This window comes from Ranitomeya variabilis, chromosome 2 (genome assembly GCF_051348905.1).
Source record: "Ranitomeya variabilis isolate aRanVar5 chromosome 2, aRanVar5.hap1, whole genome shotgun sequence".
Lineage (NCBI taxonomy): Eukaryota > Metazoa > Chordata > Amphibia > Anura > Dendrobatidae > Ranitomeya > Ranitomeya variabilis.
This window is the reverse complement of record NC_135233.1, coordinates 647,377,018-647,397,089: the sequence shown is the minus strand read 5'-3', so window position 1 is coordinate 647,397,089 and position 20,072 is coordinate 647,377,018. Positions and strand designations below refer to the sequence as shown.

General features: G+C 43.0%; 1 protein-coding gene across 2 annotated transcripts in view; it reads left to right on the top strand.

Annotated features, from left to right (window-relative positions):
- Positions 1-20,072, top strand: part of AGPAT4 (1-acylglycerol-3-phosphate O-acyltransferase 4) — a 182,309-nt gene that overhangs the window by 7,967 nt on the left and 154,270 nt on the right. The window contains exon 1 of one of the 2 annotated variants that reach the window (XM_077292800.1): positions 9,564-9,692. The exons of the other annotated variant lie outside the window; for it this stretch is intronic. The gene's annotated coding sequence lies outside the window, so the exon portion shown is untranslated. Of the gene's footprint in view, positions 1-9,563; positions 9,693-20,072 lie in introns of those variants that run through there. 2 annotated transcript variants of the gene reach the window in all.

The window sequence follows — 20,072 nt, the reverse complement described above, 5'->3', positions numbered from 1 at the left end:
ATTTGAATTTACGTTGTAAGTTCTTGACTACATCATATGATGGGGAATCATCACCATAAACCTCTTTCATCTCATCGAACTTCTCCTTTGGTGTGCCGCCTTTAGTAAAGGAACTTGATGACTGCTCTGTATACCACTGGGTCCATTATCAAACCTCACACCACTTCAGCACCTGTAAAATCTAGTCCGTTATCAGTTCTGAGTTGCAAATTGGCATGTAACCTATAGAGACTTATATCATTACACATGTGCAGTTTCAGGATCCTGTGATAACTAGAAGTGGGTCAGGGGAAATCCTTAAAGAGTGCCCCTCGTATGTGTATACTTGCTGTATGTATGGGACTGTCCTCTATCATGTCAGTGCTCCATAGACCATCGTTTATTCACTTTTTGAACACATATTTCAGTGTATACTGTACCCTGTTTTGTACCCTACAGGGTAGCCCACACGTCACTCCTTCTGGAACCAGCTTTTCCCTTGTTGGGGATGTAAATATGTTATTCTTCCCTTTTTCTCCCCAATCCCTTTAAGCGTGTAAATGTATGTTATTAATGTGTTTATACACGGTGATACTGCTACACATAAAGTGTATTACCACCGTGTATAAGCGTACTGCTACACTCTAGGTGTATTGCTCTGTACATTCATGTATGCATTTACATGCACACTGTTTATAGGGAAAGTTTTTCCCCAGGCCCAGTATAGTGATAGGGGCGTAGTGTCCATAGTTGGCCATTACAGGGGGGCACTGTAGCATATAGTTAGAGTAGGAGGGGCACAGTGGCATAAGAATAGTTAGGCTTCCTGGTTTTAGTCAGTCAGGGCCTGGGCGCCCATGCAGCTCACAGGGCTGCCTAGCCAGGAGTCGCTGTGTCCTGCAACGTTAAGGAAGGGGGCCCAGCATAGTACAGCAACATGAAAGTTTCCTCAAGGAGGAAGAAGAACGGAAGCGCTGCGGATGTAGCTTATAGATGTCTGTCACTACTAAAAGAGAAGTCAAGTCAACATGGTCATTACAAGCAAGATGTGTCCGGTTTTTGCCTGGGCGGCAGTTCTTAGAACCGGGGCGAAGTGGTGTAGGACTCCCCCATGTGAGGCAAGAATTCCGGATGGAATAGATTCTGCAGGACTGGAATATACGGTTCAAGCCGGGGCTGAATATAGAGAAGGAGAGGACAGAGCAGGGACAGAGAAGAAGGTACTGACTTTGATACCTGAAGTGTCTGTATTTGAACAAGCTGTGCTGAGTAAAAGAGTTAACATTGAAGTTAAGCCAGAGTGTGTCTCCTTTATTGCGGAACCGTCTGTGAGGAATACATCCCCGTACCTGGCAAGTCCAGATGGCGCAGAGAGACAGCAACAAGGTACTGCAGCAGAGAAATGTGAACTTATGCAGGAGGGGGTCCAGGGAGTGATACAGGGAATGCTGTCGGCCATGGCTACCTCCCTGGCTCCCCCGCCCTACACCCTCTCAACGTATATACGTAGATATATGATATAGTGTGACCTTTCTACCTATACGTCTTATGATAGGGCTAACTAGGGGTGCTCAGAGTCAGCCAATGCATGAGTGGGGGTGCCATCTCTCATCAAATTTAGGGTGCCAACCTCCACAAGTAGGAAGGTGTTCAGCAGGCTCTAGGTTTGGAGATAGTGCACCCCTCCTCACATCGAGCCTTGAGGAGGGGTGCACCATTTCCAGCACTGTGCTAGTCCAGCATTCGTACAGATCAATAGCTTAGGCATAGTTTTTTATTGGCATTGCCACAGTGTAATGACCACTGTCCCTTAGTTGTTTATCCCTTCAGCTGTAGGTCTTTGCCATTGTGCTTCTTTATGTGCACATCCCTCATCAATATATATATTTTTTTCTCTATAATTAGAGTGTTGTTCATGAGGTACACCATCAACTTCAATTTGTTTTCCATCTAGGTCACCTTCTTGGACTGTTGAGGGGTGAGTGGTAGCGCCAATTGTTGCATCTATGTGTTTGGCACCTACCCCTGTAGTTGGGTTATACCCTTTGTGGTGTGAGGTTACACTATCTCCCTGCTCTATGTCCCTCTTTCACTAGTGCTCTGAACCTTTTTGCACATTTGCACTTTTTTCACCCTCAATGGGTCTATTTTAGACATTTTTCAATAAAAGTTAATTTTTAAAGGTTTTTTCCCTGTGAACTTTTTTCATGCCCTAGTTCCACGTGATGCTGGATCCTGTGCAGCTGCACGCCTTTAATAGACCACTAGCTGTACAGTAAGTGCAGAGCTGGGAGCAATTGGCTCTCTACTCCACAATAGTTTTCAACTGGCAATGCATTCAAGGATGCACCTACAGTTGAAAATAATGCTGGCCTCGATGAGGTCACCTCCTCCACACCCCCTACAACCATAATTGTTATGCACCTGTCAATCAATCCTATACTTTGTAAGGCTCTATTCACATGTCTAAGTTTTGCGTGCATGTTCTACCTATTTTTTTGTCTATATAACATGTACCTATGAAAGCCTATTGCAATACTCACACCAAAGCAGGCATATGTTTGAGTCTGGTATGCACCAAACTCATATGTCAAAGAATGGGTCCTTGACATAATGCACAACATATAGATGCCATCTCCGATTCATGAATTGTACATTAAAAAGGTGGACATGTAAATATGGTTTAAGGTCCAGAGTTGAGTAAATGATCGGATATTTCAGCTTCCCGGAATAGGAACTGTCCATTGCAGCTGTTGGAGTACTCAGTAAAATCAAAAAGGAGCAAGTGTATGCAAACAAATTGGGATCACCACAAAATAAGAATTTATACAAAATCCAGCTTTATTCAAGAAACTCCACACAAAGACATAAAAACATATTAAAACAACCCCCTAAAAGTATGACCTGGGGTAAAGGGTCCATATAGATCATTGATAGAAATTGTAACATAGCAAATAGCCACTATACAGCCGATATATACATGGAACACAGAACCAAAAATATGCAACACACGGGCATTAAATGGTGCGATGTAATAACACAGATGAAGTAATACACCCTTTACTATTCTATGTCCCACAACAAAAAATCTACAGATAGAAAAACCTAAAATACACTTAGGGGCATAGTGAGCACCGTGTGGCTGCCTAGACCCTAGTATTCAGGTCCCATATTAACTCACCCTACCTAACACCTAGGCGGTAATAGGGCTCCTAGCAGCGTTGGTTCAGTGGATATCTGGCAGGCTGTAGCGTAGCTGTGACCCACGCGTATCGACGCCCGTAGCGTCTTCCTCAAGGTCGATAACAGTGCTTTTCTGTTGGAGTACTCATTGTAGCACCTAAAATGAAGATTGTGTCTTAGAGCTGTTCACATTAGAATCTCGGCATCCTTAATGTGACAAAACCACAAAACAAGGTATTTAAAGCCATAGGTCTCAATGCATCAGAATTTTGTCATAAAAGCTTTGAAAAGTTGCAAAATTTAGGTGCAACTCAGAGTTTCGTAACTTTTGATGTTTTCATGCCAAGCTTCTTCATGAATCAGAAGCGTCTGACTCCAGCACACCCCCTCATCAAGATCGAGGTGAACAATGACGGTCTTGATTACTTGGACCCATGGAGTCTAATGTTCCGATGTTATACAAATATGTTTACATTTAACCGCATTTTTTTTTTAGCTTTCTTTTAAATATTTATTCCTATGACTAGAATGGTTTTCCCAGTTGATAAAGTCTCCTTTATAACTGCAGGAATAAGTATCTCAGTGGGTAAAGTGTCCATGACCAGTAGCTTAAACATTCAGCTGCTAGAACTAGAACATGCTGTATATCTTATAAGAACGTCAGATGATGTTACATGAATTCCTTTCACATAGTTGAAGCTGAAGAGGACTTCTACAAATTTTTAAGCCGTGAGATTAAAATTGATTTTAAATAGTTAATAATGGGGAAATAGTATGTGGTCAAAGGAAATTTGTAGCTTTTTGCTTCCACTTCTTGCTGTAATCTGTTACCCTCCCCCATGCAGAGCTAACCACACAGAGGGGTGTAGGAGAGGTGATCAGTCAGTTATACATAGCAGGAAGAGACAAATTTCTGACACTGAAGCTAACATACAACGGAAAACGTAATGTCTTGACATCTGAAAGTATCATCTTGGGCACAGTAGCCAATTTCTGAGAACACAACACTGTTCTACATACATTTACTTCTCATATACACCATGCCTGTTGCAGGTGAAAAAGAGGCATAGGCAAATAAATGTGTTATAACAACATCAGTTTATTTAACATAAATATAAAAATAAAACAAGACAAGGAAATTTCATAAAACTACTGAGGGTAAACCAGGCAAAAATGGAAGAGCCAAGGGGATACTAAATACCAAATCTTCCATTAAAACGCTGCTATATGCAATATGGCTCATTAGATAATATTTAATCAAAGTGCAGAGTGCCAAATAGTTTATCCTAAGAGCAAAATAATATTGTTTTTTTGCAGCAAGTTATTAAATAAAGTGTCTAGTGCAGAGAAAGTGCTTCAATATGCATTATCCCCCATAGCCCATATGTCCTCTTACTCACATAAGTATTAGTCCTGTCCTGGATACCCGTAAGTCACCCCGACAGCGCCGTTACGCCAATATGGCTGTGCATCACAGATAGCTGGCGCCATTTTCAAACTGATTTTTTTTTTTTTAAAGAATTTATGGATACCATCAAAAAGAATAATTAAATGCACAGTACGGAAGGGGATTTGTTTTTCGATTACATATATATAATATTCAGTATGTAAACTAGGGGGCAGATCACTCAGTGCGCAGTGACCTGTCAGAAGCCATACTGGTAAATGTCTAAGCAGAGCACCAAATGAAGACCCCCCCTACAGGCCCACCCGGAGCACGAGCATATCATTAACTCAAAACTACAAATAAAGATTACACAACAACCACATGACGGATTTCATCAACCAAGGTATCGTTGTAATCAGTATAATGGCGCCGACCTGACAATGTCTGTAGGTTACTGTGCACAATCCTGGTGACATGATCCCTTTAGTAAATAAGCTGGAGTCACAGATATGTCACTTACATATTTCTGTGACTTTCTTATAATATTAGAGGGCAGTGAGTAGCAAGTGGAGAATCATTGAGTAGTCAATGTAAGTAAAAAATGAAGATCCACTACTACGATACTGAAATATTTAATTGAAGAGCATTGGGCAATACTTGAGTAAGTTATAAGATGTGTGTCATGAAATACAGTATATATTTGCAGATTTTTAAGCTATGTTTCTAAAGTACCATCATAATTCTATTTATTGCAAAAAAAAACAAATTAGCTGTTATATACAGTTATTACCAACAGCAAGATTTCTTATGCTTGCTGTCCATTCCTTTACAAAAGCTGAGCTTACATTACATTTTTTTCCTCCATGTTTAATCTCTTACTGTGTAAATACTTCTATGTAAAAAAAAAAAAAGACAAAAGTATTCTAAGAGTGACGCCTTTATTGACTAACCAGAAAAAATCATATTTGCAAGCTTCAGAATAAAGAGCCCTATTCATCGCTCAAGTTTACAAATGAATTACTGCTTCGTGTGCAAGATGATGAAACAACAAAACATTTGTATATGGGGTGGATCGGGTGATATATAAAAAAGAAATGCCAAAATAATAAAACTGTGCTTTTTTGTTCCACATGGAGAAGTAATAGATGCGATGACTTAGGCTGGTTTCACACTTGCGTTTTTGTCCGCTGCGTTTTAGCGCTAAAAAACGCATGCGTTTTTTTTTCTATACTTAACATTAAATACGCATGCATTTTTTAGCATGCGTTTTGATGCGTTTTCGGCAACGCATGCGTTTTTTTTACGCGTGCGTTTAGTTGCAGAAATGCAACCTGTAGTAATTTCTAGCGGCGTTTTTTTGCCACAAAAAAACGCATGCATTTATTCGCGGCAAAAAAATGCATTGCTGTCTATGTAAACGCATGCATTTTTAAGCACATGCGTTTGCTTGCGTTAAAAACGCATGCGTTTTTACAGAAAAACACAAGAAAACACAAGAAAAAACAAGAAAACCCTAACCCTAAACACAAGAAAAAACAAGAAAACCCTAACCCTAACCCTAACCCTACCCCTAACCCTAACCCTGACAAGCCACCCCCACCATCAAGGTGATAAAGGGATCCAAACCCTAACCCTAACCCTACCCCTAACCCTAACCCTATATGACAGTCAATACTCTGCGAGTTTATATTTTTAGTACTCTGTAGCAATACCGTATATCTTGGGGTGTCCACATTGAACAAAGCTTTTTATTAGAAGAATGTTGTGGTCACCAGGTCAACATAATAGCCAATTCCTATGGATCCCTAGGATCCCTAGGGTTAGGGTTAGGGGTAGGGTTAGGGTTAGGGGTAGGATTAGGGTTAGGATCCGTTTATCACCTTGATGGTGGGGGGTGGCTTGTCAGGCTTAGGGTTAGGGTTAGGGGTAGGGTTAGGGTTAGGGTTTGGATCCCTTTATCACCTTGATGGTGGGGGGTGGCTTGTCAGGGTTAGGGTTAGGGGTAGGGTTAGGGGTAGGGTTAGGGTTTGCATCCCTTTATCACCTTGATGGTGGGGGGTGGCTTGTCAGGGTTAGGGTTAGGGTTAGGGGTAGGGTTAGGGGTAGGGTTAGGGTTAGGGTTTGGATCCCTTTATCACCTTGATGGTGGGGGGTGGCTTGTCAGGGTTAGGGTTAGGGGTAGGGTTAGGGGTAGGGTTAGGGTTTGTATCCCTTTATCACCTTGATGGTGGGGGGTGGCTTGTCAGGGTTAGGGTTAGGGTTAGGGGTAGGGTTAGGGGTAGGGTTAGGGTTAGGGTTTGGATCCCTTTATCACCTTGATGGTGGGGGGTGGCTTGTCAGGGTTAGGGTTAGGGGTAGGGTTAGGGTTTGTATCCCTTTATCACCTTGATGGTGGGGGGTGGCTTGTCAGGGTTAGGGTTAGGGTTAGGGGTAGGGTTAGGGTTAGGGTTTGGATCCCTTTATCACCTTGATGGTGGGGGGTGGCTTGTCAGGGTTAGGGTTAGGGGTAGGGTTAGGGTTAGGGGTAGGGTTAGGGTTTGTATCCCTTTATCACCTTGATGGTGGGGGGTGGCTTGTCAGGGTTAGGGTTAGGGTTAGGGGTAGGGTTAGGGTTAGGGTTAGGGTTTGGATCCCTTTATCACCTTGTTGTTGGGGGTTGGCTTGTCAGGGTTAGGGTTAGGGTTAGGGTTTGGATCCCTTTATCACCTTGATGGTGGGGGGTGGCTTATCAGTGACCTGGTGACCAGGACATTCTTCTAATAAAAAGCTACCCCTAACCCTAACCCTAGGGATCCTAACCCTAACCCTATCCATAACCCTAACCCTAACCCTAACCCTAGCTATTTCTGTTTATAGTGGGTTTTCTAGTTGATTTTGATGATTGGCAGCTGTCACACACTTCTCAGCATGCGTTTAAAAAACGCAAACGCAGGAAAAAACACATGTAAACGCGGCAAAACGCCGCGGTTTTTTTCTGCATGCAAAAACGCATTACATGCGTTTTTTCACCACATGCGTTTTTTTTTTAAAATGCTGCAGATCAAAACGCAAGTGTGAAACCAGCCTTAGAAGTTTAGGAATCTGGAGTAAGTTTGGTGGGGTGTATAATTCGGATTAATTAAGAAGGATAGACTTGCAGGCAAAGAAGAAGGAATCAAAATTGCTGGACGAATCATCAACAATCTTAAATGCGCAGATGAGACAACATTGATAGTAACATGTGTAGCTGGAATGAAGGACTTATTATGGAGTGTCAAGATGAAAAGCGTGAACATGGGACTGTTACTCAATACAAAGAAGACAAAGATATTGACTACTGCGTGGTAAGACTGAGACACATTTGAACTACGATGCACTGGAAGTTGTAAAGAACGTCAACCTACTCTGATCAATGATCACTCGATGTAGTGACAACATCGGAAGTCAATAGAATAGCTATGAGCAAATCAACAGTGAAGTCATTGGACAAGGTCTTGAAATCGAGGAACATTTCGCTGGCAATGAAGACACAGCTTGTGCAAAGTTTGTGCTTTTCTGTAGTAAGATACAGATGGGAAACTGGATGATAAAGAAACAATACAGAAGAAGAATCGACGCCTTCAAAATGTGGTGCTAGAGAGGGATATTATCAAAAACATGTAATGGCAAGAAGAAAACATAAATCAATTTAGGAAGAAATCAAGTTTGATGTATTATTCAAAGCAAAGATCACCAAGCTAAAGCTTGCTTACTGTGGATACATCATACGAAGAAAGCAATTACTGGAGAAGGGCATCATGGTCAGAATAATAGAAGGAACAAGGCAAGTGGAAGATCAGCAAACCCATGGCGTCATGCTATCAAGATAATGGTGGAGAAGACTCTGGCAGACCTATCTAGGCTTGCACAAGATCGATATTTCTACATCCAACAAGTGGCCACGGCTCAAGATCGAGCTAAAGGCTGTTAAAAAAAAGTGGTGCATTAAGGTCTTCATACACATTAAATAGCTGTTGGCCAAACTATCATTGACTACACCTTACACCTGAACATTCAGTACAGCCAAATGTTCAATATGTTTTCAAAGAAAAGAGCTGAATCTCCTGAATAACAATAGCATTGGGCTTTAAAATTCAAACTTGCCAACCCTTATCTCCCCCAACAGATATTGATGTGGGAGACCCCCATACACATTAGACAGTTAGACAATATTGGTAGATTTGTCCGATTTTAGTCTGTGTATAATTCATTGTTTTAAGGTTGAAAAGAGGCACAGGTCCATCATTATCTGCCTATTTTCTAACATTTTATAGGTATGGGTGCCGTGAGATTGAGTCCTTAAGTCAATAACTTGAAAGTTCTTGGCAGCTTAAATTCTCAGATCTTTCTGGCTTTGTAGATCTTAAAATGACAATCAGTATTAAGACTTTAAACTTGTTATACTTGTTATATGATTGAAATGTTGTGCTTCTGTCTCAGGCATTCAATTGTAAAAATGTCTGATGAAGTGGCCTTCCTACTCTGAAAGCTTGCAAACAAAATTATTTTGGCTAACCAATAAAGGTCTCACTCATAGAATACTTTTGTATTTCTTGACATAAAAGTTTTTGCATTGCAGTCTCTCACTATAAACGCAATCTGCTTTCCAGCACACTGGAATTATCTCTAGTCACAGGCTGCACAGACTTCAAGAAGTGAAACAACTGCCGGGAAGGGGGGGACATGCTGCTGGCTGCTGGGAGGGCTGGTGGGGGAGGAAAGGAGGGAAGTTGTGAATCACTTAGCTTTCTGATAATGCTGCTACTTAGAAGGGACGCCCACTGAGCGCTCAATTTGAATGTGCATGAGAAGGCAATGAGAATAGAAGACATGCTGGAGATAATAGAAAGATCAGGAGAACAGCAGCCTGCAATATAGTGTCATGTAATCAATTAATTGTGCCCTAATACCTGTGTGGAAATCACTGTTTTCTACGTCAAAGGTGCACACATGCTTAAGGAAACCCATACGGTGGGGGCCATCCTCATTGACTTTGTTAATACCACCCCATGGGCGGGCTCCAGCTTTCTTCCCTGGCTTGGTGTATGTACAAGAGAACATTGAAGACTAGTTCTAGTTAGTGGGGTCTTCCCTGCCCCTTATGTCCAGCTCTGGAATACACGAGGTACGTGCTCCATTCTTTAGATATCATCTGGATTTCACACGGTTTCTCTTAATGAAGCTGATATTTTCCATCTGTTGACTGATCGGTTTATGAAGGGCTGCCGACTTAGCTGGGAGACATCACCCAGTCAGACATTGTATGCTGTGAGGGGGACAGGCGTCCTCTCCAGGGGTGAGATTCTGAAAAGCCAGAGGGAGGATTACTTCTGTGCACGCCCTTCCCTCAGCTTCTTCTCCAGATACTTTGTGTGAATATTGGGGAAGTTTCTAGTAACCTTCCGGTAGACGTGGAGCTCAGTCAGACCAGCCCTTGTGTAGACATGTGTGAGGCGAGGTCTGAGGAGGTTACATGCATCTGTGTTCATTTCTCCGGCAAGTTGATGTGTTTAGAATGTTCTTCAGCAAACGAGGCCGTCTCTTTGTGCTGAGCAGCATCATCCTCTTTCCCATTGTCTCCATGGTTACTAGGGAAAATGTCATGGGTATCTAGCCCTAGAATGACATGTAATGAGGAAGGACAATATGGAGGAGACACAGCATACTGTTGCTCTTATGTGCCTGTGTTATTCTGTAGGGACGTGCAGCCCTTGCTATATTTACAAAGCCTCTATTGTGTCATACAGCACATGGCGGGGTAGTAATCACACATATAAATAGTATGTAGGTCCTGGAGGTAGTGGTGATAATACAGACTCCTCTATGAGGGTATACTTCCAGGCTGAAGTTCTTCAATTCAGTTCTCCATGTCAAAGCCAGGAAAGAAGAGACTTAGACCCTGATTCATTAAGATTGGTGTTTTACATCGGTTTTGAGGAGGAGGAGTGCTGAATTTAGACTCACCCCGTTCATTAAGAGGTGCATGACTTCTAATTAATCAGGAGCGTCAGACAAGTTGTGTGCATTTCCGTTACTCCAGATTTGTGGTGTAAGAAACGCTGCTACTCATTCTGAATTTGATTAGCAGGGTTGCCATGAACCCATCCCAATTCTGCGGGAGCTGGGGAAAATGTCATGAGTATATCGTAAGCTACAAGCCTTGCATTGCACCAACATTTTGCTGCTTTTTTAATAATTGTTAAGCCAGAATTTTTGAGTAACAGATTTTATGAAAGTGATTTGTCTTTCTCTTGAATTCTCTTCTGGCTTCAAAAGCTGAATCAAAAACCTGAATGTGTGATTGTGGCCTTAGGGCAATGATAGGAACTTACTTTATGGCAGTTCAGGCATATAGTTATGTGTAATGCATGGTTGATAATCTTTAATTTTGTTTGTTGACCCTATAGGAGTCAAGATGTGATGTTGGGTGTCATCATTCTGAGCTCTGTTTCATGCTATATCTAAGGACTCTGGATGTGTCACTCACAACTGTAGCACTCAGTAAACTAAGTGATACATCATTGGAATCGGTCTCTTTTCGTACATTATGCTGCTCTCTTATGAGGTAGCAAAAACCTTGTGACAGAGTCCCTTTACGTGGCTCTTGCTTTAGAGAAAACAGTCTGTATATAGCTGAGGCAGCCAAACGCTTTTTAGTGCAGATTGGAACCTGAAATTCCACAGTACAATGTCATAATATTGTTATTCCATATTCTACCTGTTGTATTTAACATTAAATGTTATTTCCATAGAGTATGTTAATAGTCATTTATCACCTGTACACAGAATAGATTATAAATGTCCAATGATGGAACCCCACTCGAATGTTGGTCTTGAGCCCCTCTTTCCTCCTCACTGTACAAATACAGTAGTTTGAACAGTGTTTGAACATTGGTGGTTGAATGAAACTCTTCAAACTTTTTTTTTCCAGTCTTAGTAAATGTGATGATCACTTTATCATTTCTATCATATACTGAATTGTGGCACAAGGCAGATAGTGTAGCAGATGAATCTTTCTTCCTTGATATAGGCATCTACATAAACAGCTGGTATTGGAGTTATCTCTAATTCCAGAAGTTAAAGGATTTGCCATTACATAGTTACCACAATTTAATTATGGCACAGGGCTGTACAGTAGAGTGATTAAGTCATTAACATGCAATAGTAGATTTTGGAAAGATACTGCATCATATGAACACTATAGTTTGCAAACACTAAGAAATGTTATGGTTTTCGAATTCTGATTTATTGTACGTCATATGGCAAGACTTGTTAAAGGGTCAATAATGACTGATATGATTGCTGTTTCCAATAGGTGGCGCTATAGAGTGCAAGTCATCTTCCTCTCTGAGGAGGCAATTTGCATATTGGTTATAAAAATAATTGTTTTTTTGACCAGGAGGTTCTCTCCACATATAGACAATACAGCATTTAATTACTTATCGTTAATTTAATAATTAATCAATACATTCATCAAAGACACCTTAATTGGTTGCATACATTTTCAGATTTTTGCCATTCTACTGTACATGTCACAATTTTTTTTATCTAAACGTGAGGGAAATTGCACATTTTTGTAGTTCTTCTTAGAAGTGTGTCAGGCCTGTACGCATTTTTTCTTGACCTCGTAATGAATGTTACCCCAATGATCTCGTAGGATTGAGACTAACTTACTATTTACTACCTGGACACTATGTTTGACAAGTGTGACCAACCTGTCAATCAGTTTTCCAAGTGATGCTACAGATCGCTTGGAAAACTGTCGTGGTAGCGACTTCCAGAGTAGGGGTGATGCGCAGGAGAAATCTTGTATGCTATTGTGGGAAGAGGAAATAAGAAGGGAGTAGAGGAGATCTTGTATCCATTTGTGGTGTAATACTGAACTACTAGTAATGATGCTATAGGAACTAACTTGGAGATTTAGACAATGTCAAGCAAACCTAAGCTAAGAAATGGTAGGATTGGAACACCACAGCATTGGATTCCAGATTTGTAGAAGATACCTTCAACAATTTTTGTAGTAGCTAGGCTACTGAAAGACTGAAAGCTGCACCTTTGACAGGTGGTAATAGGTTGCTTTTTTTCTACAGCAGATGCTTTAATATTTAGGACTGATACTCCATCTATGACATACTCTTTAGTGGTAACACAGTTACTGCTGGATACTAGACCAATGTCAGCATTTAAAGTCATGTAACCATGTACAGTCATGGCCAAAAGTGTTGACACCCTTGAAATTGTTCCAGAAAATGAAGTCTTTTGCATAGAAAATTATATTGTAATTACACATGTTTTGTTATACACATTTATTTCCTTTTTATGCCTTGGAACCACACAAAAAAAACAGGCAAGACAAGAAATACATCATTTCACATAAATCCCCAACAATGGACTGGACAAAATTGTTTGTAAACCACTTTGTTTCAAGCATGTGATGCACATTCAAACTCACATGTGGCAAGTAACAAGTGTGGACAATATGAAACTCATACCTGAAACCAAATAACAAGGGGAAAAGTTGACTAAATCTTTGCATTGTGTATCTTTACATTCTACACTAATCATGGAAAACAGAAAGAGAATAAGAGAATTGTCCGACGACTTGAGAACCAAAATTGTGGAAAAATATCAACAATCTTATGGTTACAAGTCCATTAAGTTTTGTCTTGAAGCATAACCATAATTTTAATTTTCATTTAATAAATCGACAGTACACATGAATGTGGAGATAAGAGGGGTTGGAGGGCACCCAGGTCAGCTAGCCGAAACTGCATTGACCATGGATCATCCCGCCAAATGCCAGCTCTCCCTTTAACACGGGCATAACGCTACTCACTCATCTCCTTAGCTATTATGGCCCACTCTTGTTCATGGTCCCCTGATGAGCTCCCTATAACAAGAGGGGGTGAAACACGTACGGGCAAGGGACATCAACACTGAAAGTTACTTCAACCAGATAAGTGATGCACTGTGATCCATTTTTTGAATTTGAAATTAACTGTCTATGATCTCTAAGGACCCCCCCCCCCCCCATTTTTTGTATATTGCACCTCCAGTCTGCATCTGAAGGGGTTGTATATACATTTGTGGTATTTTACTGAATGACCTTCAAACATTAGAGACCTTCTAGACACAACATAGCGAGACCATAGATAACCAGTTCTATTTTGTGCATGTTGGGGGTTTTGTTGGTATGGGGTTGGAAGCACGGGGATGCAAGGACTATAAGGGACTGCCGGCGTTCAGCGGGGGTACCATATCGAATTTTAGGGTGCCAACCTCTGCTGTTAGGTAGGTGATCGGTCTAATAGGGAATCATTAGGGTCAGGGTAAGGACTGCTACACCACACTGTCCAAACATCCTACCTAACTCCCTGACAATATTCCCCTATTCTAAATGCCCGGGAGGTGCTACTTGCATTTTTGTAGTATTTATTTTTTGAATTTTTAATTAAATATTAAAAGTAAAATTTTAAGGGTTGTTTTTCTTTTTTGGTTTATAACACTACTCAAACAACACAGGTGAGGGTAAAACAGTGTGACAATGTTTATTGAACCACAAAACAGGCAGATAACACATAGAACAGTCCCAGCACAGTATCCAAGATGGTGCACTTTGCAGAGTCTCACCCTTCCGCTGACCCGTCGTGATAGTGGCAAATGTTACATCAGAGCTCCCAGGGTCGGCTACCCCACCTGTGATACACACACTATGAGGAGGTAACAACAAGCATAGGAAGATGACAGTCCATTGAGTCAAGGCCAGATGACACTAGAGTCACAACCTGGCTTATCCAAACATCTCCTTGCAGCCACGTGACCAGTGGATACCAATCCTGGCTTCCTCCAAACATATCCATGGTCCAGCAATGGTTAATGAAGCAGATCTTTATTCTTCCAACTGGAGCCGAAAAACCCTAGGTTGTTTCCTGTAAAATGATAAATCCGTGTCCCTTGTGATGGTGCCATGATTTTGGCTGCTGTCCTGTCTCTTGTCCTTTGGATGCATATGTCTTGGCAGAATCTCTGGTTGTCTCTCTATCAGTCTCTCTGTCTCTGAGTCTCTTTTTACCATGGCATGTAACCTATTTTTGAATTTAACATGTGTCCTTCAGTCCAGCATCAAGGTAAAGGAAACAATGGTGATGAGATTAAGCAGTGTTACTTGATTATTTACTCTATTTGCATAGTTTTTCCCTTCTTGCTTTCAGAGTCAACAAACTGGCTCCATATTACAATGCATAATTAGCATATCAGCAAATATTCCTAGTCATCAAAGATAAGAACACTATGTTATCAAAGATAAGAACACTATGTTATATGGAATATCAGCTTACAAGTCACTATTACAGATTTACACAAGAAAAAGTATAGATAACAGCATATTCTCCTTGGTTTGCTAAGAATAGTTGTCTGGGTAATTAAGATATAATCCTAGTTCTTCACAATGAAAATGAGCAACTTTGTAATATACCTTATCAGAGAAATGCACTTCTTTCTCTGCCATAGTTGATAAGTCATTGTTAAAAGGGTACATACCCATGATCTGGAATTGCTGAATTGCTGCGGTTTTGATGCTGTGTATTTTTGCACCATCAAAACCACATTGAACAGATGTTATAGCATAGTGGATGGGATTTCTAGAAATTCCAAGTCCACTATGTGTTTCGTGCAGCTCATCAATATCTCTTGTGGAGACGCTAGTCTCCGCAACAGAAATTTCCACAATACAATGTATTGGATGTGATAAATCAGCATGGTTCAGTGAACACATGCAGATTTACCTGTGTTCAATATAACGCTGCTACCAGTATCGGACTGGAGCACCTTGGGCCCACCAGAGAAAATCATTCTTGGGGCCCACTATGTAGCTACATAGAAATGGATACAAGACCACAAATTGTGCGGTAAAAAGCGCTAATATCAGGGTATAATATAAGGTAGTTCACGGCTTAATTATGTAGCAAGGGTTGGGGTAGCCCCCTCACAGAATATAATTTATCCCCCTCATAAAATATAATGCAGTCCCCTCTCATAGAATATAATGCAGCACCCCACAAAATATAATGCAACCCCTCAGGTATAACGCAGTCCCCACCATAGAATATAATGCAGCCCCCTCATATAGTATAATGCAGCTGCAGCGCCCCAGAGTCCTGGTCGTTGCAGTACTGATGCCCCGCCGCTAAGGGGGGTGATGGTACATCTGATGGCACTGAAGGAATTCACCTGACCAGGTATCACAGACACCAATACACTTCACATTCTGGCCTCCAGGGGGAGCTAAGGGTGCTATGTATTAGGCCACTCCTCACAATCTGGTAAAACTGGTGGTTAGATAGGAAGTTAGTGAGAAGCTGACTGGGTTGGAACCAGGCAACATCCTGTGGCAGAGGGTGTTGCAGGGGAAGATTCAGGGGGGTCCCTGTCAGGGGTGGGATCCTGACAGAGGCCTAGCGAACAGAAAGAATGTTACGGGACCACGCCTGCACTTCATTGCGGCGGTACCCCAAGAAAGGATAAGAAGCAAGGTTTATTGTGAAGAGTGAGAAACGAGATCAACACAACAAGGAGATAACACCAGTAGGAGTCGTGCTGCAAGACCGAGGCAACATCCTACTGAGGCGCGTAGCCGGTGGCCGGAAACGCCGAGGAAGTATTGAGCTCCAAGCCTTACTTCAAACCTATGGCAGGACAGTCAGTTATAGGTGGGCTGTCTCACCCAAAATCACCTAAGCAGACATAGGGGGCAACAGTTGGAGAGGGGCGACTCTAGGGTCCCGGAAGACCTCCAGGCCTACCCGTCAACCGGGTGCGTCCTAGCCATATCATCTGGGGGACGGAGAAGAACATCAGAATCAGTTGTGAGGGAACTTCAGATACAGACACAACAGTTGTGAGGACTATCCCGTGGTGCTAAGCAGGGAAGGACTACAACACACAAGCGCTAGCAGGTAGGCACAGACTTCCACCTGCAAAGGGAACTCTGGAGGTGCCATCGGACCGGCCGGTCTCAGACAGCCCTGTTAACCGTACTCCAGATTGAGGATCCTGAAGCCTTCAGTAAAGAGGTAAAGAGACTGCAACCTGGTGTCCTAGTTATTCATCGCGACCTGCACCACACCACCACATTCTCAACTTTCACTGGACGCCCCTCAGCAGGGTCACGGACCGGGTCTAGCCACCGTGACACTCCCAGAACCGAGACAGAGAGGCCCGGTACCAGGTACCCCTCAGCCCTGCGGCAGTGGGGGCACTCCACAGCCACCACAGAAAATAATGTAGTCAACTGTGAGAATGCAGCCCCACCACAGAATATAATGCAGCCCCCCCATAGAATATACTGTAGCCCCCTCATATAGTATGATGTAGCCCCCATAATATAATGTAGTCCACTGAGAATAATGCAGTCCCCCCACAGAATATAATGTAGCCCCCTCATAAAGTATAATGCAGCCCCTCTCCACCCCATCATTGTCCTCATCACCACCTCCATCACTGCCCATTCCACCTCCTGCATCATTGCCTCCTCCCCCACCATCATTGTCCAATTCATCACCTCCATCATTGCCTCCCCCACCACCATCATTGCCCATCACCTCCATCATTGCCTCCCCCACCACCATCATTGCCCATCACTTCCATCATTGCCTCCCCCCACCACCATCATTGCCCATTTCATCACCTCCATCACTGCCTCCCACCACCACCATTGCCCATCACCTCCATCATTGCCTCTCCCCCACCACCATCATTGCCCATCACCTCCATCATTGCCTCCCACCACCATTGCCCATTTCATCACCTCCATCATTGCCTCCCACCACCACCATTACCCATCATTGCCTCCCCCCACCACCATCATTGCCCATCACCTCCATTGCCTCTCCACCATCATTGCCTATCACCTCCATCATTGCCTCCCATACCAGCATTACCTATCACCTCCATCATTGCCTCCCCACCATCATTGCCTCCCCTCACCCTCATTGCCCATTACCTCCATCAATCCCTCCCTCATCATGATTGCCCATCGCCTCCATCATTGTCTCCCCCACCATCATTGCCCATCACTTCCATCATTGCCTCCCCTCACCTCCATCATTGTCTCCCCACCACCACCATAATTGCCCATCACCTCCATCATTGTCTCTTCCCACCACCATCATTGCCCATCACCTCCATCATTGTCTTCCCTCCAACCATCATTGCCGATCACCTCTATCATTGTCTCTTCCTACCACCATCATTGCCCATCACCTCCATCATTGTCTCCCCCCACCAATATCATTGTCCTTCACCACACACACAGCTCACCGCAGCAGCAGCTCATCACACTCACACACACACTCAGACACTCGCACACTCTCACACACTCACTCACACACTCTCTCACACACACACACACTCACACGCAGGCAGGCACACAGCACAGCTCACCTCCCTGAAGCAGCAGCTCATTCCAGCAGCCTCTTCCTCCCTGGATTCCTGGAAGCTTTCTGACTGAGACAGCAGCACGCTGGATGATGACGTCATCCAGCTGGGCTGTCTCAGACAGGAAGCAGGATGCCGGGAGGTGAGCTGCTCTGTGAGTCTGTGTGCCTGCGTGTGTGTATGTGTGCGGTGCGTTGCTGTGCTGTGTCTGTGCGGTGCTTTGTGAGTGTGTGTGTGGTGTGGCTTTACATGCGGGCAATGTTAGATGCACCCTGCGGGTATTCACGCCTCTCCACGCCCATAGGGGCGTGGGGAAGTGTGAATATTCATTTGGCTTTAGCAGTGGGGACAGGATCCTGTCTCCAGCTGCTGCTACTGGCACAGGGTGGGCCCCCTTGACTCAGGGGCCCTATAGCCACTGGCAAGGGGCCCCTGGAGCAGTGGGGGCCCTAGGCAGCTGCTGGCCAGTATGCCAGCAGGTGTCAGTGCCTGGGCCCACCGGAGAATCCTCCGGTTCTCCGGTGGGCCAGTCGAGCCTGGCTGCTACTTCCGGATCATGGGCACATAGACTAACACTGACTAGCAGGGTTGCTCAAATTTCTCTAACCAAGTTAATCTTCACATGGGCATTTTATCTGTATTAATAGTAAATTCTATTCAACGTATCTATGTTAATTGTATATTAACATATTCAAATATATATATGGGTCCAGGGCATCTAGCATCAATATATTATAATACCATAAATTAAAATATATATACAGTACAGACCAAAAGTTTGGACACACCTTCTCATTTAAATTTTTTTCTGTATTTTCATGACTATGAAAATTGTACATTCACACTGAAGGCATCAAAACTATGAAGTAACACATGTGGAATTATATACTTAACAAAAAAGTGTGAAACAACTGAAATTATGTCTTATATTCTAGGTTCTTCAAAGTAGCCACCTTTTGCTTTGATGACTGCTTTGCACACTCTTGGCATTCCCTTGATGAGCTTCAAGAGGTAGTCATCCGGAATGGTCTTCCAACAATCTTGAAGGAGTTCCCAGAGAGGCTTAGCACTTGTTGGTCCTTATGCCTTCACTCTGCGGTCCAGCTCACCCCAAACTATCTCGATTGGGTTCAAGTCTGGTGACTATGGAGTGCAGGTCATCTGGCATAGCACCCCATCACTCTCCTTCTTGGTCAAATAGCCCTTACACAGCCTGGAGGTGTGTTTGGGGTCATTGTCCTGTTTAAAAATAAATGATGGTCCAACTAAACGCAAACCGGATGGAATAGCATACCGCTGCAAGATGCTGTGGGAGCCATGCTGGTTCAGTATGCCTTCAAGTTTGAATAAATCTCCAACAGTGTCACCGGCAAAGCACCCCCACATCATCACACCTCCTCCTCCATGCTTCATGGTGGGAACCAGGCATGTAGAGTCCATCTGTTCACCTTTTCTGCGTCGCACAAAGAGACGGTGGTTGGAACCAAAGATCTCAAATGTGGACTCATCAGACCAAAGCACAGATTTCCACTGGTCCAATGTCCATTCCTTGTGTTCTTTAGCCCAAACAAGTCTCTTCTGCTTGTTGCCTGTCCTTAGCAGTGGTTTCCTAGCAGCTATTTTACAATGAAGGCCTGCTGCACAAAGTCTCCTCTTAAAAGTTGCTGTAGAAATGTGTCTGCTGCTAGAACTCTGTGTGGCATTGACCTGGTCTTTAATCTGAGTTGCTATTAACCTGCGATTTCTGAGGCTGGTTACTCGGATAAACTTATCCTCAGAAGCAGAGGTGACTCTTGGTCTTCCTTTCCTGGGGCAGTCCTCATGTGAGCCAGTTTCATTGTAGCGCTTGATGGTTTTTGCCACTGCACTTGGGGACACTTTCAAAGTTTTCCCAATTTTTTGGACTGACTGACCTTCATTTCTTAAAATAATGATGGCCACTCATTTTTCTTTACTTAGCTGCTTTTTTCTTGCCATAATACAAATTCTAACAGTCTATTCAGTAGGACTATCAGCTGTGTATCCACCAGACTTCTGCACAACACAACTGATGGCCCCAACACCATTTATA